Source organism: Pan troglodytes, chromosome 17 (genome assembly GCF_028858775.2).
Source record: "Pan troglodytes isolate AG18354 chromosome 17, NHGRI_mPanTro3-v2.0_pri, whole genome shotgun sequence".
Taxonomy (NCBI): Eukaryota; Metazoa; Chordata; class Mammalia; order Primates; family Hominidae; genus Pan; species Pan troglodytes.
The window spans coordinates 57260096-57284904 of record NC_072415.2 but is presented as its reverse complement, the minus strand read 5'-3'; the positions used below and the strand labels follow the sequence as shown (position 1 = coordinate 57284904).

Sequence of the window (24809 nt, the reverse complement as noted above, 5' to 3'; positions counted from 1 at the left end):
CCTAAAGCCTTCTCCCTGTCTTCCTTGGGTCCTTAGCTGGTGGTGAGGGAGACTGGGTGCCAGATCTGATGCCATTTCTCTGTGTTATCTTGAGTAACATCATTTAATCTCTTTGAGTCTCACTCTTATCTATAAAATGTGGATGGCCAAACCTGATCAAAATCTCTACTAGCTCTAAAATTTTGGCTGTCACTTTTGTGTGCCAATTTTCTGCTATATTCTCTCTTTTTTCTCAGAAAGGGGCCACTTTCATGAAAGCCAGCCCAAGACCACATGTAACACCCAAGGGCATGACCCACCTATTTTTGCCTTATGTCTGCATTTTCTTAATCACTAATTGCTACGTTGCATCTTTCTGGAGAGTCTGGAATATTATTTTTTGTTGGTATTTTAACTATATCTACCTCTTTGGTAAACTCATTTTTGTTTCACTTCTGGAATAATTACTACGAAAGTAACAACAAGAGTCTTTAAAAAAAGGATATTGGATTTTAATGGAACATTCTGTGTCTTCCTTTTTGTATAAATCAAAGATAAAGAGGGGGAGTGGTACATTCATTTCTCTCATCTTTAGTCAGACATAAGAGGTTCTTTTAAGAATCTCCTTAGAGAATAATGGTGTGCCCCCACTGTTCTAAGGACTTTATGTCGATTATCTTATTTAATCTTTGGACCAACCCACTGAGGTAAGTATTACTGCTTTCACCCCCCTACAGCTGAGAAGGCTAAAGAGACGAGAGATGAGTAAGTTGCCTGTGGTCTCACTGCTAGGAAGTGGCAGGATTTGAGCCAGGCTGGGGCTGGCTCTGCATTCCATACATTGTCTGCTCTCCTCTGGTTTGTCACCTAAAATCATGGCCTAATTCACATCTTGTATTATCAGTTATAAATATGCAGTTAATAACCAATTGAATCATTTTATTGATTTTGAATCACAAAACCTCCACTCATACTTCTATGTTGCCCTGACACCACAGAACAAGAAAAATAAACGTAACTTGGGCCATCCAATCAAAACCAGCAGAGCACCAGAGCATGAAATTCTGTCTGCCCCTTTCACTGCAGGCTGCTTTTGTCTTTGCCCTACAACAAACCCCAGCTTCTAAACCCATCTAAATGGCTTTACTGTGAAAAGCACACAGCAAACCAGCACACTCTCGTTTAGTATTTCTGGTTTGGCTTGATATCATCAGAGATATATAACCTAGGGTAGCAGACAAAATGTCTTCTCCTAAGGAGCGTATACTAAATATTACTTTAAATGTTTTAAAATTATCTGATTATATTAGGTTCAGCTTGTCATTCTATGCTTTTGTCTTATCCCAGGTGCACAGAACTACTTACTCTTGTTCTCTTGTAAGATACAGCCTGCCATGGAGCACTTCTGACCCCTTTAAAGACTGCAGATCGAAAGGGCTTGGGAATTAAATACAAAATCAGGTTCAGGAGAACCTAAGGACAAGTGACCTCAAAACAGCATGGACAACCATGTAAAATAGACTGTAGCAGCCATTCATTAGTGGGGGGAGGGGGGAGCCAACCAGAGCAGTCAATGCTTGTTGCATCTTTTGGTGGAACCAAAGTTCGAGTCTTTGTGTTTTTAAAGGACAGCTGAACCCAGAGCATGGGAAGTGCTGTTAGCCAGTTGGGATGGGAAATCAGCGGATGGTCCCAGGCAGTCTCAGTCCTGCACACATGGAGAAAGCAACTCTACAAAACTGTCTTTTCTTTTTGAAGAAGTGATTCTTGGTGGAAGAAAACACAAGACCCATCCTAGGAGTGGGGATCGCGTTTCAATGGATGGGAAGGCACCAGCCGTACAAACCTGCTTTTCATAGCAAACTGGACAGACTTACACGTGGCCCCTTCCTCTCTGTACTTTGCCTGCTGTTTGAATGAAGATTGTATTCCTTTGGAAATATTTTACAGTTTAATATTGAGTGTAATTAAGAATATAATCATGTTATCAAAAATGGCATTTAACTCTGTTGTAGTTTCTTTAACATTCATGTGGATAAAAAAGTCTATAATAAAAAAACTATGAAGTAATGGTTGTGTTCATGTAGTTAAATGCACATTTGCTTGAGGACAACTAAGAGAAATTCATACTTTTAAAATTTTTTTGGTATAAAAATATTTGAATAAATTATTTTTGAAAACAGAATTCCTTCAAAAATGATTATTAAAGGCTAGCCCAGCCTTTGGTCATTGTCAGCATCCGGACAACTCCTCCATTGTTTTAGGATCTTTGTATAGGTAAAGGAATGTTCTAAATTCCTGCTAGGTCTTCCAGTAGTGTTGCTGATAGAGCCCATCGTAGGCCTTCCTACTTACTGTAATGTTAAATCCAAGTCCACAAGATCATATTATGCCCCAAATTCTGCTTTTCAGATGAGAGAGATAAATAGTGAACACTTTGCAGCCAAGATTTCTAAGGTAATGTGGGTTGCACAGAAGTCCACCATGGATGACCTCCCAACCTGAGGTTGCCAAAGCCCATCCTAACTGAAAAAACATCTCACCATTGGCATCCCTCAACAGATTTCAAAACAGCCTTCAGATGCATCGCCATGAGATTTAATACTTTTTCCCCACCAGCTTTATTACCATGAACTATCCCAAAAAGCTTCACAACTTACCCTTGAGATAAATGCTCTTATCTTGGCTGTAACAATAAAAAACCAAAGGAGGGATACTCATTTGTGATCTTCTTCCTAGCCTATGAAGGATGAGAAGCTGCATTCGAGAAGGAATGTAAACCAAGTCCCAGAGTCTGGAAACAGGTTCTCAGTGACCACTAGCAGAAACTAATATGAAGATGCTGTGACAAAAAATGTTCTCTTCAAGCTGTTCTTCCAGGAGGGGCCTGGGTGCAGGTATGAGTCTCACACAGTCCGTTGGACATGATACATGTTTCTAAAACTGGTAATTGTACCTAGGTGTGTAATTTGAGCAGTCAGGTAAGTGGAGAATTTTCTCCGATATAAGCATGAAATTTCACAAAGGGATGGAAGCCCTGTGGCTCTCAGCTTTGTACTTTAAGCCAAGGATATCAGAGGTGGCAGAAAATCATCTGGGAGGTCACAAACCTGGCTTCATGACTAGCCACCAGGGGACAGCAGAGGTCATTTTCTATAGAATCCAATGCAAACAAACTCTAGGACCAGATAGCTTCTCAGAGCAAGAGCAGCTTGGCCCAGGAGTTTGGAGGGAGAATAACAGATTTACAGATAAATTTAAGGTCTTTATCCTGCAGCTGCATCAACTGGCAGTGTAAACCAGCCTGAAATGTCATTCTTTCCTTTCCAATTGCAACTTTAAATATCTATGAGTTATTAGTGGTAAAATATCAGCAAATGATCTTGTAGCAAAAGAGAGATAACCCAATAACTTGACCAGTATGTCTGCAGCACTCTGGACTTATTAACCATGGCATAACTCTGCATTGAGTTCATGGCCAAGTTCAGTACAGAAAACCATTTGCCTCTGCTGCTAAGAATGTTAAAACTATCGCTTCTCGGCCTTTTGGCTAAGATCAAGTGAAGAATGTTAAAACTGCATTGGTGCCTTCCAGTTCTCCACCTAAATTACAGATTCCAAAGAAGCCCAGCTATACATGTCTGTGAGTGCCAGGGGACTCCTGTTGACCTTACTCCCATGCCTTAGAGTCTCCATTCATTACAAGCACTAGAGCCTAACAATCCTCCGAGTAACCATAAAGCTACACGCCAAAAACCCAAAGCTTCAGAGAAAAAGAGTCAAGGAAATCACACATATGATGTGGAAACATGTCATTTGCCCCATGTGTTTTCTCATTAAGAAGAGTGAACATCTTTTTCCTGTTCTAGTAATGTTTGTTGCTTTTAAGTTGGAGCAAAAGAATTCTTCCCTAAAACTGGATATAATTGTGTTATCTGAGCTGCCTTGTGGAAACAGACAGGACATCCATCTCAAGTGCTGCATGGGGCTAAAAATAAAGCTACTCCTCAGAAAGACATGTAAAAATTCTTGGTGTACAAAATGACAGCAGAAAAAAAATGCTGTGCTCTTTTCTTTGTTTTATCAGGTCAAAATTCCAAGGTCAATCCAAATACTAGCTAATAAAGCATACAGGCAATGCAAATACAATTCTCTATTTTAATTCCAAATTAAATTATAAAATCAGAAAAAGCATCAGCAAATCAAAGCAAAAATCCAGGCCCGAACAATAAAGTATTTCCTGTTGGGGCAGACCAGACATTTCAGACTGATGCTTTCCATCCTCAGAATGCCTGAGTAATTGCTTGTCTGTTTGCCACAGGCAAGGAGAGAGGGACATCACATCCCAATTTCCGTAGATTGAACAATGAGTGTGGCCTCTGCTCTGTGGAAAATAGAGAGAACTCTCTCCTAGCTACAGGGGATATGATCAAACTGATAGGAGCTCTTTCATTTAAGAGTTAAGAGTTAAGACAGTGTTGGGGTGGTCAGCAGTGAGAGAGGTTAGAGAAAAGGAACACTGTCTGAGTGGTAAGGATGTGTAACCACTGTCATTTAACTCCCAGCACTCTCCATGCTACGGGCAGAGGGCCTTTGTCTCTCTCTACAGAGTTGAGCACACAAAGTCTGACCATCTTACAAGATTCCTTATAGGCAACCCAAACCATGTTTGTAATAACAGACGCTTGTGGGGGAGATGTGTACTGTAAACTTTAGGAGGACAGAAGATGTTTGTTTCAGCTCACTACCCTCTCCCTAGTGCTTAGCATAGTCCCTGGCAGGTAGCAGAAGCACAAAACAGTTTTGTTAAATGAGTGATTCTATCTCCTTTATTTTATTTGAGCCAATCACAGAAGCAAATCAGTTCACTGTTATCGATTTAAGCTCTCTCAAAGGTTGACTTTTCATCTGATTTCAAATGATCATAATGTGGCAAATGCTAGTTGCCATCCTGTAATACTCATTCTCAGGTGGTAATACACCTAATTGAAAGATTACCTTCTCCAGGTTTACTTGCATTTAGACATGGCCATGTGACTATATCCTGGCCAATGGGATGCAGGTAGAAACATGTGGAACTTTCAGAAAGGTAGCTTCAAAAGAGCTTTGACTTAAATATTTCTTTTTTCCCTTTCCCTTTCTCTCTTTTCTGATGTCTGTAAGATGGATGGAGGCCCAGCAGCCATCTCAGGCCATGAGGTGATTTTGAAGATGAAAACCATATACTGTTAATCCTATGGCATAAAAAAAATAATAAAAGCCAGGGTCCTTGACAACTACTGAACCACCACTCCAACTGCAGACTGCCCATTTCCAAATTTATTTTATGTTGGAAGAAAATGAGGTTCTATCTTATTTAACCACATTACTTTAGATTTTCTATTAACTCTGATTATAAAACCTTTTGCTCTATTTGAGGGCCCCCATCAGCCAACAATTGCATGATTTCTTATTTATGTGACAACTTTCCAATGCATATTTATGCTGTTTATTTCATTTTATGAGCTCATTGGCCCTTTGATTTAGCTAAGGGTATTTGATATGGAGGCTAACTAGTTGCAGAGTCAACCCTAAATCCAGTTCTTCTTACTGCCATGGCAAGCTATTCTTGTCTATTTCTTGACCTCACCATCACACTAAGCCAACTGTGTAACATCTCTGATATCTCCCATTGCAGTATACGCAGGTGAAGATACGGAAAGGGGATGAACCTGAACTTGGCTGGCTTTCCAGGGTAGGATAGGAGACGGACTAGAAAAGTAAACTGTCCAAAAGGTCTCATAGGTTCTCATATGACACAAAGAAAGATGTGAGCAGGTATGTAGCCAGACCCCAACATGGGAATAGATCTCAGCAGCACAGGCACGTTCAAGAGTAGGAGGTTGTCAATCACCATCATCCATGTACAGGGCCCTGCCACTCACATTTCATTTATGGGCAGGTTCTGTCCTTGGGAAAACACACCATTGAGAATAAATAGGTGGCAAGAAGCAAACCGAGTCCTAGACTCAAAGACATGATGGGCAGACAGCTCTTTGGCTCAGGAGCCCATGTGGGCATTGGTTCTCCCGCTCAGAGGGGCAGCAAGGTAAGCTTGGGAACCCAGGAGAGGGCTCTGGGACTTCCAGATTTGAGCCTGTAACTACCACACAGGACTGGGAGAAAAAAAGCAAAGTCTTTCTAAACGTAGCATGACTCCAGTCTTGATTTGGGACCTGAAGCCGTGTTGCAGCTTTAGGAAGAGGGATGAGAAGGGGGCTGGTTTTGAGCTAAGAAAGGTGCTGAAAAACACTGAGAGCTGACAAGACTTCTCTGGAGATGGCCACTTATTTCCATACCAAGATGAATATACATATAATTTAGAAAAAATAAAGTTACCTAAAGTAAACAATCATTCAGAAAAGCCATGACTCTGTGCTGAATTAAGAACTTCTCTAAAAGCATTGTTAACACCTGGAGTTTTCAAATAATAAAATTCATTCTTCACATCCAACTTTTACATCATCTCACTATTAAGGACAGTGGCTTCCTGGATGATTGTTAATGACAGTTTTCTTTACTATATTTTAGACCATTTAGCAAAGTTTACTGATTTATACTTCCTTGTAATTCGTTATAGTGATTGAAATAGCTTTTATGGCCCTCTAGGGATTGACTTTTTAAAAAATCAACATTTCCCCCAAATTGTGTGTTTTAAAACATGGTTAAATACTGTTTGAATTCAGTACTAAACTATCATTGGTGAAACTGTAATTTTATGTGTAGTTACTTTTTCATCCCTCTGCTTATATGGCACTATCATCCAATTACTTGGCAGCCAATAATAATACCAGCAGCCAACTTTCATTGAGTGATTACAGTAAGATGAACATTGTGCTAAGTTTATGCACAATGCTTAATGCATTATTTCATTTAATCCTCTCAACAACCCTATGAAGTAGGGACTATTTAATTGAAATTTAAAGGAGTTAAGCTACTCAGCTGATTAAGTAGAAAAGTAGGAGTTTGAAACTAGGGTGATTGTGACTTCAAAAATCTCTGCTTTTAACCATTACATTGCTCCCTACACAGGTGAGTTGGCAGTGCCCAGACTTTCACAATCTGAAGGGTGCTGGAAGACCCCTCTTAAACAAAAATATCTCCCCTCGCTAATCTCACTTGAAGCTGAAATTTCACAACTAGCATGATTTCTTTGACTAAGTATTATATGTTTCTAGTAAGATAAACACTCCAAGACAGTGCTATTCAAAGTGTCTTCTGTCAAAGAGCTAACATTATAAAGCTCTTAGAAGAAAATATAAAAGTAGATCTTCATAACCTTGGGTCAAACAATGTTTTCATGCATACAAGACCAAAAACACTAGTGACAAAAGAAAAAATAAATTTGACTTCCTTAAAGTTACAAACTTTTGTGCTACAAATGATAACATCAAGAAGGTAAAAGAAGACCAGCTCACAGTAAAGGGAAATGTTTGCAGATAATATATCTGATAAGGGACTTGCTTTCAGAACACATAAAGAGTGCTTACAACATGATAATAAAAAGACAAATAACCAAATTTTAAAAATGAACAGAAGACTTGAATAGATATTTCCCCAAAGAAGTTATATGAACACTGAATACATGAAAAGATGTTCAACACTATGAGTTATCAGGCAAATGCAAATCAAAACCACAATGAAATACCATTTCACATCCACTAGAATGGCTAATATCAAAAAACAAGAACAAGTATTGGTGAAGATGTAGGAAAATTGGAACTATTATACATTGCTAGTGAGAATGCAAACTGGTGTGCAGCCACTCCATAAGCAGTTTGACGGTTCCTCAGAAAAGTAAACAGAATTACCATATTACCCAGCAATTCCCCTCCTGGGTATATACACAAAAGTATTGAAAACAAGTACTCAAATACTTGCATACAAATATTCACAGCAGCACTATTTGCAATAGTCACAAGGTGAAAACAACCCAAATGTGGTTTATCCATAAAATGGAATGTTACTCAATCATGAAAAGAAATGAAGTATTGACACATGCTACAACATGAATGAAACTTAAAAATATATCCTAAGTGAAAGAAGTCAGACATAAAACGTCATATATTGCATGATTCTATTTTTATGTAATATTTATAATAGGTAAATCCATAGAGACAGAAAGCAAACTGGTGGTTTCCAGTGTCTATTTAGGGATAAGGAGAGAATTGAGAGAGCTTGCTTAATGGGTACAGAGTTTTCTTTTGGAGTGATTAAAATGTTTTGGAGCTAGACAGAGGTGGTAGTTTTACAATATTGTGAGTATATTAAATGCCACTGACTAGTACACCTTAGAATGGTTCCACATAAATTTTATGATTGCTTTTTCTATTTCTTTGAAGAATGTCATTGGTATTTTGACAGAGATTCCATTGAGTCTGTAAATTGCTTTGGGTAGTATTGATATTTTAACAATTTTAATTCTTCTAATCCATGAATGTAGAATATCTTTCCATTTCCTGGGGTCCGCTTCAATTTCTTTCATCAGTGTGTTATAGTTTTCCTTCTATAGATCTTTCATTTCTTTGATTAAATTAATTCCTAGGTATTTTATATATTTTGTAGCTATTGTACATGAGATTGCTCTCTTGATTTTTTTCAGATTGTTTGCTATTGATGTGTATAAATGCTACTGATTTTTGTATATTGATTTTGTATCCTGCAATCTTAGTGAATTTGTTATTCAGTTCTAAGTTTTTTTGGTAGAGTCTTTAGATTTTTCTAAATAAAAGATTATGTCATCTGTGAACAAGGTTAATTTGATTTCTTTCTTTCCAATTTGAATGTCCTTTATTTTTTTCTCTTGCCTAATTTCTTTGGCCATAACTTCCAGTATTACGTTGAATTAAAGTGATGAATCTGGACATACTTGTCTTGTTCCAGATTTTAAAGGAAAGGCTTTCAATTTGTCCCCGTTAATGTTAGCTGTGGTTTGTCATATGCGGCCTTCATTATCTTGAGATATGTTCCTTCCTTTCTTTCTTTCTTTTTTCTTTTTTTTTTTTTTAGGCAGGGTGTTACTCCCATTGCCCAAGCTGGAGTGCAGTGGTGCAATCTCAGCTCACTGCAGCCTTAACTTCCCAGGCTCAAGTGATTCTCCCACCTCAGTCTCCCAAGTAGCTGGGACTGCAGGCATGTACCAACATGCCCAGCTAACTTTTTGTATTTCTAGTAGAAATGAGGTTTTGTCATGTTACCCAGGCTCGAGGTATCTTCCTTCTCTACCCAGTTTTTTGAGAGTTTTTTTTTTAATCATAAAGGGATGTTGAATTTTACTGAATGCTTATTCAATATCTATTGAACTGATCATATGAGTTTTGTTCTTAGTTCTGTTAATGTGATGTATCACATTTATTGATATGTGTATGTTGAACCATCCTTGCCTCCCTGGGATGAATCCCACTTGATCATGGTAAACTATCTTTTTAACATGTTGTTCAATTCAGTTTGCTAATATTCTGTTGAGGATTTTTGCATCTATGTTCATCAGTGATACTGCCTTGTAGTTTCTTTGTTGTTGTTGTGTCCTTGTCTGGTTTTGGCATCAGGGTAATACTGGCCTCGTATAATGAGTATGGAAATATTCCCTCTTCTTCAGTTTTTTTTTTTCTCTCTCTCTCTCTTTTTTTTTTTTTTTTTTTTTTTTTTGACATCTGGCTCTGTCACCCAGGCTGGAGTGCAGTGGCACAATCTCGGCTCACTGCAACCTCCACCTCCTAGGCTCAAACCATCCTACCCACTCCGTCTCCTGAGTAGCTGGCACCATAGGCACATGCCACCACACCTAGCTAATTTTTGTATTTTTGGTAGAGACAGGGTTTCACCCTGTTGGCTAGGCTGGTCTTGAACTCATGAGCTCAAGCAATCCACCCATCTCAACCTCCCAAAGTGCTGGGATTACAGCTGTGAGCCACCCTGCCTGACCTCCTCTTCAATTTTTTTTGAAGGATTTAAGTATAATTGGTATTAGTTCTTCAAATGTTTAGTAGAATTCAGCAGTGAACCATCAGGTCCTGGGCTTTGATGGGAGACTTTTTATTATGGCTTCAATCTTGTTACTCATTATTGGTTTGTGGAGGTTTTCTGTTTCTTCATGGTTCAGTTTTGGTAGGTTGTATATGTCCAGGAATTTACCCATTTCTTCTAGGATTTCCAATTTATTGGTGTATAGTTGTTCATAATAGTCTCTAATGATTCCTTGTATTTCTGTGCTCTCAGTTATTATGTCTTCTTTTTCATTTCTGATTTTGAGTCTTCTTTCTTTTTTGCTTAGTCTAGCTAAATATTTTTAAATTTTATCTTTTCAAGAAACCAACTTTTTGTTTTGTTGATCTTCATATTGATTGACTTTTTAGTCTCAATTTTATTTATTTCAGCTCTGATCTTTACTATTTCTTTACTTCAACTAATTTTGGATTTAGCTTGCCCTTGCTTTTCTAGGTCCTTATATTTAAAGTATTTCCACTTTTTTGATATAGGTATTTATTGCTATAAGCTTCCCTCTTAGTACTGCTTTTCCTGTATCCCATAGATTTTGGTATATTGTATTTTTATTTTCATTTCTTTCAATAATTTTTTAAAGTTTTCTTCTTAATTTTTTCATTGACCCATTGATCATTCAAGAGCATGTTGTTTAATTTCCATGTGTTTGTGGAGTTTCCAAGGTTCCTCTTATTATTGAGTTTTAGTTTTATACCACTGAGGTCAGAAAAGATACTTAATATGATTTCTGCTTTTTAAAATTTGTTGAGACTTCTTTTGTGGCCTAAGATATAGCCTATTCAGAGAATCTTCCATGTGCCAATGAAAAGAATATGTATTCTGCAGTAGCTGGATGACATGTTCTGTAAATGTCCATTATGCCTATTTGGTCTAGTATGTAATGTGTCTTTGATGATTTTCTGTCTGGATGGTCTGTCTTACTACTGAGAATGGGGTGTTGAAGTCCTCCACTATTACTGTACTGCAGTCTATCTCTCCCTTTAAATCTATTAATGTTTGCTTTATATACTTGGATACTCTGGTGTTAGGTGCATACATATTTATAATTGTTATATACTCTTACTGAAATGACCCCTTTATCATTACATTGTTATATCCTCTTGCTGAAATGACCCCTTTATCATTACATTGTTATATCCTCTTGCTGAAATGACCCCACTTATTATTACACAGCGGTCTTCTTTGAGTTCTTATAGTCTACTCTTTTTTTTTTTTTTAATTGAGGCTAAGTCTTGCTCTGTCGCCCAGGCTGGAGTGCAGTGGCATGATCTCGGCTCACTGTAATCTCCACCTCCTGGGTTCAGGTGATTCTCCTGCCTCAGCCTCCAGAGTAGCTGGGATTACAGGCATGTGCCACCACACCTAGCTAATTTTTGTATTTTTAGTAGAGATGGGGCTTCACCATGTTGGTCAGCTGGTCTCGAATTCCTGACCTCAAGTGATCCACCCACCTCAGCCTCCCAAAGTGCTGGGATTACAGACGTGAGCTACTGCGCCCAGCCAGACTTGTAGTCTGTTTTATCTGAGTTAAGCATGGCTTCTCCTGCTCTTTATGCTTTCCATTTGCATAGAATATCTTTTTTCATCATTTCACTGTAACTCTATACTTTGTACTCTGCACTTTAACTCCATCCCCACAACACTTTGATTTTTGGTTGTCTCAATCTACATATTTTTACATTGTCTATTTCTTAACAGGTTGCTGCATCTACTACTGTTTTTGATAGATTTAGGCTTCATACTAGAGTTATGAGTGGATTGCACACCACAATTACAGTATTAGAATATTTTGAATGTGTTTGTGTACTCACTTTTACCAGTAAGTTTTATACCTTCAAATGTTTTCTTAGTGCACATTAGTGGGTGATATGGTTTGGCTCTGTGTCTCCACCTAAATCTCATGTTGAATTGTAATATCTAATGTTCGGGGAGGGATCTAGTGGGAGGTAATTGGATCACGGCGGCAGATTTCCTCCTTGCTGTTCTCATGGTAGTGAGTTCTCATGATATCTGGTTGTTTGAAAGTGTGTAGCACTTCCCCCTTCACTCTCTCTCTCTCTCCTGCCATCTATGTAAACATGTGCCTGCTTCCTCTTCACTTTCTGCAATGATTTTAAGTTTTCTGAGGCCTCCGCAGCCATGCTTCCTGTACAGCCTGTGGAACTGTGAATCAATTAAACCTCTTTTGTTTATAAATTACTCAGTCTTGGGTATGTCTTTATAGCAGTGTGACAATGGACTAATACAGTGGATTATTTTTTCATGTTGAAGAATTCTCTTTAGCATTTCTTGTAAGACAGGTCTGGTGATAGTAAATTCTTTCAGCTTTTGCTTGGGAAAGAATTAATCTTTTATATTGAAAAGATAGCTTTGCTGGATATGGTATTCTTAAATGGCAATTTTTTATGTTTCAGCACTTTGAAAATGCCAAACCACTCCCTCCAGGCCTATGTGGCTTCCATTGAGAAGTCTGCTGCCAGATGAAATAGAGCTCCTTTACATGTTATTTGCTTCTTTTCAAACATTGCTTTTGGCATCCTCCTTTGTCCTTGACTTTTGAGACTTTGATTATTACATTGGGATAGTCTTACTTGGGTCAAAACTGTTTGTTATTCTCTGACCTTCCTGTGCCTGGACACTCATATCTTTCTCAAGTTTTGAAAAGTTTTCTATTACTATTTCCTTGGGTAAACTTTCTGCTCCCTGCTCTTGCACAACTCCCTCTGGAACACCAATCATTCTTACATTTGAAGTCTTTTGAGGTAATCTTCTATATCTTGTAGGCAATCTTCATTTCTTTTCATTCTTTTTTCACCTCTATGTATTTTCATATGGCCTGTTTTTGAGCTCACTGATTCTTTCCTCTGCTTGATCAATTCTGCTGTTTCCTCCTACACCTTCCTCTTTTGTTTTTCTGCCTCCTCTTTGTCTTCCTCTTCAACTTCCTCTCCTTCTTCTGCAACCCCCTCTCCTCTTTGTCTTCTTCATCTGGAACATTGAAGCTAATCCATTCTGGAAAGAGCTACTCCCCTTAGTTCCCCTTCATGATCCATAAAGGAAAGCTTAGAGCCTCTCATTCTATGAATTTAGGGGTCTTTGTATCTTTCAGCCACAAAGATGACCTCATGATGATGGCTTCTTCCTCTGAGGGTCCTAGGGCTCTTCACTAAACGTCATCTCCATTTCTGCACATTCCCGCACAATAGTATCATGTGAAGTGGGTTGTTAGAAGCAGCAAATGGGAAATGATTAGGTTATCAATTTTTTCAAGCCACAAGAGCCCAAAATGGAGCTGTCAGCACTAGTAAAGAATAGTTGGCTGAGCATGGTGGCTCACACCTGTAATCCCAGCACTTTGGGAGGCCGAGGCGGGTGGATCACGAGGTCAAGAGATCAAGACCATCCTGACTAACATGGTGAAACCTCATCTCTACTAAAAATACAATAACAAAATTAGCGTGGCGGCGGGTGCCTGTAGTCCCAGCTACTCGGGAGGCTGAGGTAAGAGAACAGCATGAACCCAGGAGGCGGAGCTTGCAGTGAGCTGAGATTGCGCCACTGCACTCCAGCCTGGGCGACAGAGCAAGACTCCATCTTAAAACAAAACAAAACAAATAAAAAAAAACAGAATAGTTGTTTTGCTACAAAGAGAAAGACCTTCCTCAAAGCAGATACTAAAGAAATCCAGATAAATGCTCCTAAAGTGTCACCTCTTCAACTAATGACAATCCTCAAGCAAACCCAGACTTGTAGTCATTCACCATGCATTAGGAAAGATTTTCAATGAGTAAGATTCTGAAACTGTGCCATCTTACCAATAACCCTTCTCTGAAATGCTAAAGGCAGCTCTACAGGATGGCATAACTGTGGTTCTGCTTAGGGTCATGGAACAGACAGACCTCCCTACAAATCCTTTCAGGAAGAATCACGAATAATAACTACCATTTATTAAGAACTTACCAAGTATCAAGTACTAAATACTTTATTATATAATACAATAACCCCATAAGATAGGGATTCTTACAACCATTTTACAGATCAGGAAAGTGGGTATCAGAGGGTTCAAGTGATGTGTTCAATAAATAAAATGAATAGTCCACCTGGGATTTGAACCTAAGGCTCTTTGATTCCCAAACCCATGCTGTGAATCAGTAAGCCAGGCAATAAAGAAGCCTAAGTGAGTGAGTACAACAGAGTGAGTGAGTGTCGGATAGCACTAGTAGGCAATGCTTCATGGAGGAGGTGAGATTTAATCTGTACCAATAAGACTTTGATTAGCAAGGAGGAGGGTAAAACCATTCATGAGTATTCATCTCTTCCGTTACTACACAAAGTGTATTTTTAGGTATGGATACTGTGGTCATTGTCACGTTATACTATTGGCAAGGCTATTTCTCTGTAAGTGAAGGAGCAAGATTTCATCTGAAGTGTAAAATATTGGATCATTTCTTCAATAAACAACTGAATGACAGCTAGGTGCCAGGAATGGTGCAAGGTACTGGGCTTAGGAAAGCTTACATTCAAGATACATGCTGTGCAGTGAAGAATACAAATATTTATGATGCAGCAGGAGTGCTGTGGTAGAGATAGAAGATGCTTTGGAAACATAAAGAATATCTGACGTGGACTGGAGGATGAGGAAAGGCTTCTTTCTAACATCTTATTTTCATCCTTCTTGGTACACTTTGGCTAGAGGGGGTGATACATGGACTGAACATTTGGTCAAATAAAGTGTGAGTGCAGGGGAATGGGTGGCAAAGATGGGGGAAGGAGGCTGTAGCCAAAGGAAGCTATATCACATTAGGGTACTCCCATGGGATTTCAGTTAACTATTGCTGAAATAAATCACTCTAAACCTTAGTGGCTTAAAACAATGATGTATTAATTTTCATGAGTCTGTAGGCAGATTGGGCAGTTCTGTTGGTCCCACTGGGCTCACTCCTGGCAGGTGGGTGGGAGGTGGGCTACGCTGAGACAACTGGGATAGCTGGGACTCTCTTTCCATGGTCTTTCATTCTGGGTTTTCTCATGTCATGGGGGTGCTAGGGCAGCATTTCAAGAGCAAAGGCAGATGCTATAAGGCCTCTTGAGGTTTAGGTTCCAGAATTTGCACAACATCACTGCATCTGCATTCTATTGATCAAAGCAAGTGCCAAGGCCAGCTCAGATTCAGAGTGGAAAGAGGAGCTGCAAAGAAGTTGTGGCCATATTTAATCTCCCATACATGTCACACCATGTCATCACCTCTGAAATGCTACATTCAAATATCCTACTTTCTAATCCCAATCACCCATTCTTTCTGCATTTTCATCCACCTCTTCAAGACTTCCAGTCCCCGATCTCTCCCTCTTCTCAGCTTCTTTCTAACTTTTCTTTTCTGCCAATGCAAGTAGTTGATCTTCTGAGCTCTCCTCTTACCTGACCCCATCATTCCTACCCAGGGGGTGGGGGTTGAGGTTAGGCAGGACTGAAATCACACAGTCAAGAAGAAATCACACAAGCTACATGAATTGGCAGATTGGTCTCATCTACTCTCACACCTCAGCTCTCAGCTTCACCTGTCAATGTTTTCACCTGTTTCAGGTCAGTTCTTCTCCATCTAAAGCTAGTCCAAACCAGTGCTCTACAATCTCCTTTCTCAAGCCTAGGCCCTCATTCTCAGCAGACAGTGCTATCCCCTACTTGACTACTGAGACAAAAGTTATCAGACTTGACCTCTGAACTTCTTGTTCTCACCTACAGAAGTATCTACCTCACCTTTTCCCTTCAGTCTCAAAAGATGACTTTTCTCCTTGTCCGATTGAAATATTAAACCCTCTGCTGTGCCCTTGGCCCTAGACCTGCATTTGAATTCAGGGAATCTGAATTGAAGACATATAGAGTGAGTAACTGGTGGCAGGAGGGCAGAAACCAAGACACAAACAGAAAGAAGCAATAGGCAGAAGCCATGAGGCAAGAAGAGTAATTAATAAGCAGTAACTGAGAGGAAGCAGAGGCTGTGAGTCATCTGAAGCAACAAGGCAAACAGGAGTCAAGAGAAGGTGATTGCCCGAGACTGGCCTAGTCAAAACGGAGACAAGCAACACCAAAGTCAGTAGAAATGGCATACACAACCAGAGGGAGCTACAGACCCATGGCCGGGCTGGAAGCTCACTGGCTATGTCACTTCCCAAGCTCCATTCCTGCTTTGTGAGCCCCATTCTGTGGTGTTCCTGGGTCCTTGTGAGGTCTGGATATACAGGCAAGATTTCTGTTTTTATTGTTGTCATAAATATTTTTGAATCAACTCCCATTGCTTGAAGTAACCTGAATAGACCTTTACAAATAAATGCTTAACACACCATCTGTGGTCTCACTTTTTTTTTTTTTTTTTTGAGAGGGGGTCTCGCTCTGTTGCCCAGGCTGGAATACAGTGGTGCGATCTCGGCTCACTGCAAGCTCCGCCTCCCAGGTTCATGCCATTCTCCTGCCTCAGCCTCCCGAGTAGCTGGGACTACAGGCGCCCGCCACCGCGCCTGGCTAATTTTTTGTATTTTTAGTAGAGATGGGGTTTCACCATGTTAGCCAGGATGGTCTCCATCTCCTGACCTCGTGATTCACGCCTCTGCCTCCCAAAGTGCTAGGATTACAGGCGTGAGCCACCGTGCCTGGCCTGTGGTCTCACTTTTACTTAGGCTATGTCTGAAGCCAGAAGAGAAAAAAATCTGTGTTTCCTGCTCAGGGAAAAGTATATTAGAAGAAAATCGTGTGGTTTTTCTATTACTTAGAAAATACAAAGCTCTTCCATAATATAACAGGTTTTCAGGGTCCTCAGAGTCCCCAAATTCTAACATCTATAAACATCCTTCTTAATATGCTTTGGTTTCTTCCTCTACTCTCAAACCCCAACTATTTTTCCTGAGTGCATACATGGTTACCTCAACAAAGATGAATAAGGTGATATTTATAAAGAAAGATCTTTTCCTTAATAAGCTACATAAATAACAACAGACATAAGAAAGCCCCTAGGAGATACTGATTAATTCTCAGAACTCCTAAGAGGTTTCCTTCCTTTAACATAAAGTAACAGGGAAGGAGAAATCTTGGCAACAACAGATGGGTGTTCCATCTTCAGGAACAGAACTTTTTATTCCAAATTCTCAATAAGCCAAAGCTAATTGACCCATGTAGCTGGTCCAGAACCAAATTGAATTAGGATAGCATTCTCAAGCAGCATAGCCAAAAGCTTAAAGTTAATACTACAAAGAAATATATGGCCTAATGTTTCATACCACCACTTTTATCTTGAAAATTTTTGATGCTACCTATTGTCTACAAAATAAAACTCAAATCTTTACCTGTTGTTCAATGTCTTATATAATGTGGATCCAATCTACATTGCCATTTCATATCAGGACTTTTTCCATATGTTGGCCCCCTTTCCTGATGTTCTTGCCTTTGGTGACACCATTTCCCCGCTAAGAAGGCCCTCCTTCCTTCCTCTCTTTGAAACTGGCCCAACTGCCCCATAGAAATAATATTTACAAGTTTTTAAGTAAACATAGAAATTGACCCTCCATCTTAAAACTTGAAACTTACTTTAACTGAGTTCCTTCCTCAGGAAACTGACCCTCAGAAAAGCAACTGAAACTTACTAGATCATTGCATCCAGACAATGAGATGCCAGACCCCACATTCATTGTGATTGTTTCCTTACCCCTCCTTAGTTCCTGTTTTCCTGTCTCCTTCAATATATACACATCCCAATTTTGGTCAGTCTGGAAGATAGATTTGGAACTTTATCTCTCATTCTCCTTGGCTATGGCTACAGTACCTGATTAAAGCCTTCTTCCTTGGCAATACTTGTTGATTCAGTGATTAGCATTCTGTGCATTGAGCAGCAAGACCTAGACCATATCCCTGGCATTTCAGTAACATCTTAAGTTGTGCCCAACCCTCAAGATGCAGCTCAAGTCCACCCCAGCCCTGGTTCTCCAAACCCTTATATTTTCTTCCTTCTCTGAATCTTGTAAGGGTACTTGGTTTTCTGCACTTGGGCCTTCTTATGCACCACCTTGGGTTTTTGGGGTTTTTTTAATTGCTATTTCTGTCTTATGCATGTCCAGTGAGACTGCAAACTCCTTTAGGGCAGGAACAAATAGTCTTTATCCTAAATTGTACTCTTCTTGGCTCAAGAAATGCAGCTGCCTCTGTTAAGTGTTTTCTAATGTAGATGACTTGGATGCCTGAAATGTTCTAAAATTGTATGCAAGTTTGTAGAGAACTATCAGAATACTCAATATACAGAAATGCAGCCAAACAAACTAATCTTTCCTGAGCTTTGTTCTATTCATTATCACTCCCCCCTCAACCCTCTGCCTTCACAGTCTGCATCCACTCTGCTTATACAAACAGATGCTTTTTGACTTTCAATCTCCCATATATTATGTAGCTTTGCTCCAGATCCAAGGTATATTAGCTCCACCAATACCAACAGATAACTCTGCCAGTTATTTGTATGGTGCCACTGGGTTTAAGAATAAATGAACCTACCAGTCTTTCTTGTTGTATTACTATTACCTAAGATAATGCCAAAATAGGTACTCAATAAATAGTTGACAATTAAATAAAAATTTGATGAGTCTTCCACATGCTTAAAATCCTTTTTGGCCACGCACAGTGGCTCACGCCTGTAAACCCAGCACTTTGGAAGGACAAGGTGAGAGGATCCCTTTGGCTCAGGAGTTCAAAACCAGCCCGGGCAACATGGCGAAACTCCTTCTCTAAAAAAAAAAAAAAAAAAAAAAAAAATTAGCCAGGCGTGGTAGTGTGTGCCTGCAGTCCCAGCTACTTTGGAGGCTGAGAGGCGGGAGGATCACTTGAACCTGGGAGGTGGAGGTTGCAGTGAGCTGAGCTTGCATGCCACTGCACTCCAGCCTGGGTGACAGAGTGAGACCCTGTCTCAAAAGAAAAAAAAATTGAATAATTTTTGTTTCGAAAATGTTAGTTTTGCTTTTGTTTTTAAAATCTTTAGTAGATAATTTGGCTATAAAATTTTATTTAGTAGATAATTTGGCTATAGAATTTTATTTATTTTAAAATTTGTTTTTATTTTTTTAAGACAAGGTCTCGCTCTGTAGTCCGAGCTGGAGTGCAGTGGCATGATCACGGCTCAATGTGCCTCAGTCTCCTGGGTCAAATGATCCTCCCATGTCAGCCTCCCAAAGTGCTGGGATTACAATCATAAGCCACCGCACCCAGCTGGCTGTAGAATTTTAAATTCAAATTATTTTCCCTCAAAATTTGGGAAGAAGTGTGCCGTTGTCTACGTTTGGGGCGAGTTGATTTCTTATTTCTTTATAGATAACATTTTTCCCCCTTTGAAGCTTTCAGCATCTTCTCTTTAATAAGATGCTTTGAAATTTCATGATGATGGGTCCAGGTAAAGAAAATTTAAAAAATGATTTAGCCTACTTGGCACCTAGTAGGTCTTTTCAGTTTGAACACTCATGCTCTTTTCATCTCTGGAAATTTTTATTATTATTTTCTGTCTTGCATTCTGTCCTTATAAAACTCTCATTTTTACTGTTTTCTATCTTTTTATCCCATATTTGCTGTCTGTATGCTTTTTTTCCCATATTTTTAGAGATTTCCTCAGCTTCCAATGAACCTCTCTGGTGGGCTATCAAGCTTTTAATTTTGAGAGAATTCTTTCCTTTTTTTGGTTGTTCTTTTATAAAAATTTCTGGGGGAAAACCCTTTGCTTAAATGCCACTTAAATAACTTTTATTATCACTAATTAGACATTTTTCTGAATTATCTCTTCCCCCTTCTGAAGTTAGTTTTACTTATTTTTTTAATTTTAAATAATTTTTAAAATTTTGTGTAGAGACGGGGTTTTGCCATGTTGCCCAGGGTGCTCTTGAACTCCTGGGCTTGAGTGATCTGCCCGTCTGCCTCCCAAAGTGCTGGGATTACAGATATGAGCGACTGCACCTGGCCAATTTAACTTATTTTTCATTCTAGTCTTCTTGTTCTTGTGCTGGTTTTCATTACATGTCCTGATTGCCTATTTCTATTTAATAATAATGAGCGTGAGTTCTGGAAGCTCTGTGAACTTGTGAAAGCATGAAACCAGCAGTTTAGCGGTGGATTGACCTAGTAGGGAATCCGTAGTCAAGCTAACAGCCTCCCAAATGCCACAATAAGAACAACCCTAGCTCTCCTTGATAGTTTAATTTCCTAAGAGGAAAGTACTTTCTATCTTGCGCAGTAGCAAATGCCATACTGTTTGTTATCTTGTCCAAGCGGGTTGGGAGTCAGTGCCGAGAAGGCTGACTATTGCATATACAGATCCCCAATTGATCCATCTGTTTTCAGCTCAGCTTCTCTGCTGGATCTCTGTTGTACCTGCCAACTCTGAATTGGGAGCTTTTGTGAAATTTTTCAGGGCAATGACTTCCACCTCCACTGCAACCCCTTCCGGGCTCATTCTGGGCTATAGCTTTCTCTACTGTGTATCGTCTATTGATATACTTCCTGCCACTTTTTGTCTTCCAGAGATTGTTCAAATTGCTTATGTTTCTCCATATCTTTGCTATTACAAATATGTTTCTCTTTATTTCTAATTTAATGGAAGCTCAGGAAAGAGTGAAGAGAAATACATGCATTTGGTGCACCACCTTAAACTGGAAAACAATTATGTGTATTAAAAAACCCCTAGATGATTCTGATGATCAGTCAAGTTTGGAAGACACTGACCTAAACTCTCTTTTCTTCTCACTTTCCCTTTGTTAAGCACTGAGCATTTACTGCTTTCTAACTCCTTGCATTCTATGGCACCTTTTTCTTACTAGTTGATCATTTTCATTAGAGCAGGAACGTATCTGATTATTATTTGTGCTTAGCCTACTGCACCTCATCCAACCCCTTGCATGATGTAACACCGTCTTAGAAGTTCAATAAATTCTCATTGAATGAAAGAATGAACAAATGAATGAATGAAGAAATGATAAGCATTAAAGTAAGTAGTTTCTCTAGTTTTTATTCTGACTTTATTTACTTAGATGGTTTTTTTAAAAACTAAGACTAGTCACCTATATGTAGCCATTTGAGATTAATCCCCTTTTAAAATAGATGCAGTGACTCATTTTTACTTTTTAAAGAAACTTTCCATTTCCAAGAGCCCTATTTCCAGAAACACTTCATAATGTACAAGCTTTCAGCTTGCAAATGGTTTCATTTGAGCCTCATACCAGGAATAGCTTGTATGAATCCATAAACATGAATGAGGCTCTTCTTGTAGGATTTTCCTATTTTGGTCCAATGCTTACCTCAAATAGAATCCATTTGGGTGAATTCTGCTGCCATAAACCCATTTAATCTCAAGGCTGCTATTGTAAATAACAGGATTAAAAACAAACATACCTCAGTCATCATTGATTCATATCTCAGACACAGACAATAAAATATATATCTATTAAAATATATTACCAGGATAAAAATGTTAAAAACCATAATCCATTTTTGTCAGTCTTCAAGGTTTTAAATTTTTAATAAAATGAATCAGCCTTATCTTGATGAACTATTTTATAATGAATGCAGGAATAGAGATACTGAAATTTAAAAATAGGAAGAGAAAGAAAGCAAAGCCAGCAGATTTTTTGAAGAATTATTCTAATATCTGGCTTGTGAAACATTTTTCTTTACCCCATACCTGATTTTTAAAATTGAGTTAGTAAAAGCTTTTAGTCATTTCAATTAGTGACTATTTTCTTCTTCAATCAGCAAGTGCTTTTATTATTATTATTTTTTTAACCAATGATTCAGGTATTGTGGATGGCATTTAAATTAGTCAGGGTTATGCAGATACAATCAGCAAAATCCAGAATGTGAAAATTTCTAAAGGACAAAAGACACAGTTCTCATAACAAAAAAATTGCTTTCATTACTTGACTTTAAAAGAAATATTCGGGCTGCTCTGGGGAGAATAAATTGTAGAGAGGCAAAAGGGGATGTGCAGAGACCTGTTAAGAGTCTATTGCACTACCTACACAAGAGTGATGGTGACTTAGTCCAGGATTTTAGTGGATGAGAAATGGTCAGATTTGAAAATATATTGATGTTAAATCACCAGCATTTGCAGATGGGCTGTATGTGGTGACTGCAGGAGAAGTAGGTTTCAGAAGGAAAATCAGGAGTTCAGTTTGGGACAAGGTAAGTTTGAGATGTTAATTAAATACCCAGGTGGTAGTCAGCGGCAAATATCAGCCAAGAGTTCATGGGTGAGTGCTGGGTAGGGGATATAAATTTGGTAGTCTTTAGGGTAATGACATGTTTTAAACCATTAGAATAAATTAGATTACCAAGTGAGTATAGATACAGTAAAGAGATATCTGTTGTTTCAAAATATTATGGAACAAACAACCTCAAAATGTAGTGACTTAAAACAATAATCATCTATTCTCATGGATCTGTGGTTGGGTGACAGTTGGTTAGTCTAGATTGGGCTTGACTGTGGTGATTTGGTTCTGTTCTACATGTCTCTCATGCTTCCCCTGGAGCTGAGGCAGGACAGGTAGTCAAGGAAGTGACCATGTCCTCAGAACACAGCCACCGTGGTGACCATACAGTCAACATAGGCCCCAGCATTTGCACTGTAGTCCAGCTCATTCAAACAAGCTATCTCCAGAAGGGAATTTCCCCTATAAAGAGCATATGCATTTTGATTTTTACCTGTCTTCAGACTGACCCTTTGCTCATTATAATACTATAAAACACACTCCTGGGTGGAGATTTAAAATGCTAATGAGACATGCAATGTATGAACAAGCATGTATGGCTACTGTACATGGGCACCCAGAGGACCACTCACCATGCTTACTAGTAACACCTCTTCCCACATCTTTACGAATAATCATGGAAGACTCCCAGAAAGGGAATTCCCTATTGCCAGTCTTCGCTATCTCATCCTTACAAGCGACCTGCCCTGAACTCTGTCTCTCAGGGTATACTGTCTATTCTGCACTTAACTTTCAAAATATTATTTTGCCTTTGCAATACATTGTTCTATGCTGTGTCTCCTTTGCTGTGTGTCTCTTGTTTAAATTATTATAAGTGAAGAAGACGAGGACTGAGGTGTCAGGTTTGAGCCCAAGCTGAGGTCTGAGGGGAATTGGTAGACGGTGGCAGGTAGCTGGAAAAACACTCGAGGAATTGTAGGCAGCTGCAACATGGCTTTATTCTTTCTCTGGGCACAAGCCATATGGACAGCACCAGCAGGGTAGTTATACCTTTTACAGATAATAGTGGCTCCGAGCCAAGCACGAACTCATGTGAGTGGTTATCTAATGCATCTCACTCACATGGTGTGGTTTCATAATGTGTGCAGTTGTGCGCCTGCTCTCCAAACCTGCTGAGTCATGCTGCACCAGAAGGCCACTTCAGCTTACTCCAGACTAAAGCACAGCTATTACCCTTACATGAGATATCACAGCAGCCATCAACAGACCCAGTGGACCAGTCCAGGAATATTTTATTCATGGCAGTGCCAGAGATACAAGTAAAAGTAAAAACATATAAGGCCTTTAGAGTCTTGGCTCAGAGCTGGTACAGCATCACTTCCTCTTTGTTCTGTTGGCCATTTATAGCTGAATTCCAAGTCAAGCGTTAGCAAAATTATAAGGCTAAGGCATTGATACACGGAAGGGTGAAAAATTTGAGTTCAACAGTGCAATCTTTCATATGTAAAAGGCTAAGTCCTGGTGCATTTTAACTTTAAAAGTTCAAGTTTGAATCCTACATCTACCCTGCTCCCATTTCTAATCAGGAGCCAAATGCAGACTATCCTAGACATAATCTTAACCATTGCTCTCCCTTGACTAAGAAAGTCTGTAGCAAGATGGTCCAACATACCAAAGTGTGCTATCTGTGGGTCCAAGGAGAAAACAAAACAAAAAACACCTTGAGGAAGAAAAGAAGGAGACATCTCCACCTGAAACTGGAAAAATAAAGTTTCATCTCCAATAGTAGTGTCTGATGAGGCAACTAATGTGAGCACATGACACCATATCAAACATACATCAGAAGCTCAGCACAAGCAGCAAGTTCTAATTTTAAATAGACAATAACCAGGAATTTTTTAAGCTGCTAAGATGCACAATATGCATTTTTATTCTGTTTTTTTGTTGGGAACAGACTTTATTTTTAACCATGACAACTATTTTATAAATATATAGTAAAATTGCCAGGCTTTTGAGTTTCTTTAGAAGTAAGGACATCAAAGAAACAATCATTTTTAAGGATATAATCTGCTATTACCAGCATAGGCTACAAGCTTGGATTTTTGAAAAATAATAAATTACGTGGTACTAGTACCTGTATACTATGTTGTATTTTAAGCTGCTTTTATTGGATCTAGAGATTTTTGGAGCTCAAGGGGCCTCAGAGATGATAATCACCTAATTTTATAGATAAAGTAACAGACGTCCAGAGAAGTTAAACTGATTCTTTGATCGTAAAAGAATTGGATTGTGTGACTTGTAACCTAGTGGCAGAAAAAAGGGGTAGCTGAGGGAGGCTCTACCCAGACCTCCACTCCATCCATGACATTATCTCCAGTCATTCCCTTGTACCTGTCTTCCTTTAGTAACCAATCCAGTAAAACATGTGATTCACTGAGCAATCAAAGCTCCTGACCATGTTTCCCCAGGTGCCCCTTCCCCACGCCCAGCGTGTATTAGTCCCTTTTCAAGCTGCTGATAAAGATATACCCAAAACTGGGAAGAAAAAGGGTTTAATTGGACTTACTA

The 24809-nt window shown here is 39.1% G+C and overlaps 1 protein-coding gene across 1 annotated transcript in view; it reads left to right on the top strand.

The window, feature by feature from the left end:
• SKOR2 (SKI family transcriptional corepressor 2) overlaps positions 1-2049 on the top strand; it is a 43709-nt gene extending 41660 nt beyond the window's left edge. Inside the window, exon 8 of the mRNA XM_016933656.3 lies at positions 1327-2049. The gene's annotated coding sequence lies outside the window, so the exon portion shown is untranslated. The remainder of the gene's footprint in view (positions 1-1326) is intronic.
• Positions 2050-24809: the final 22760 nt, after the last annotated feature.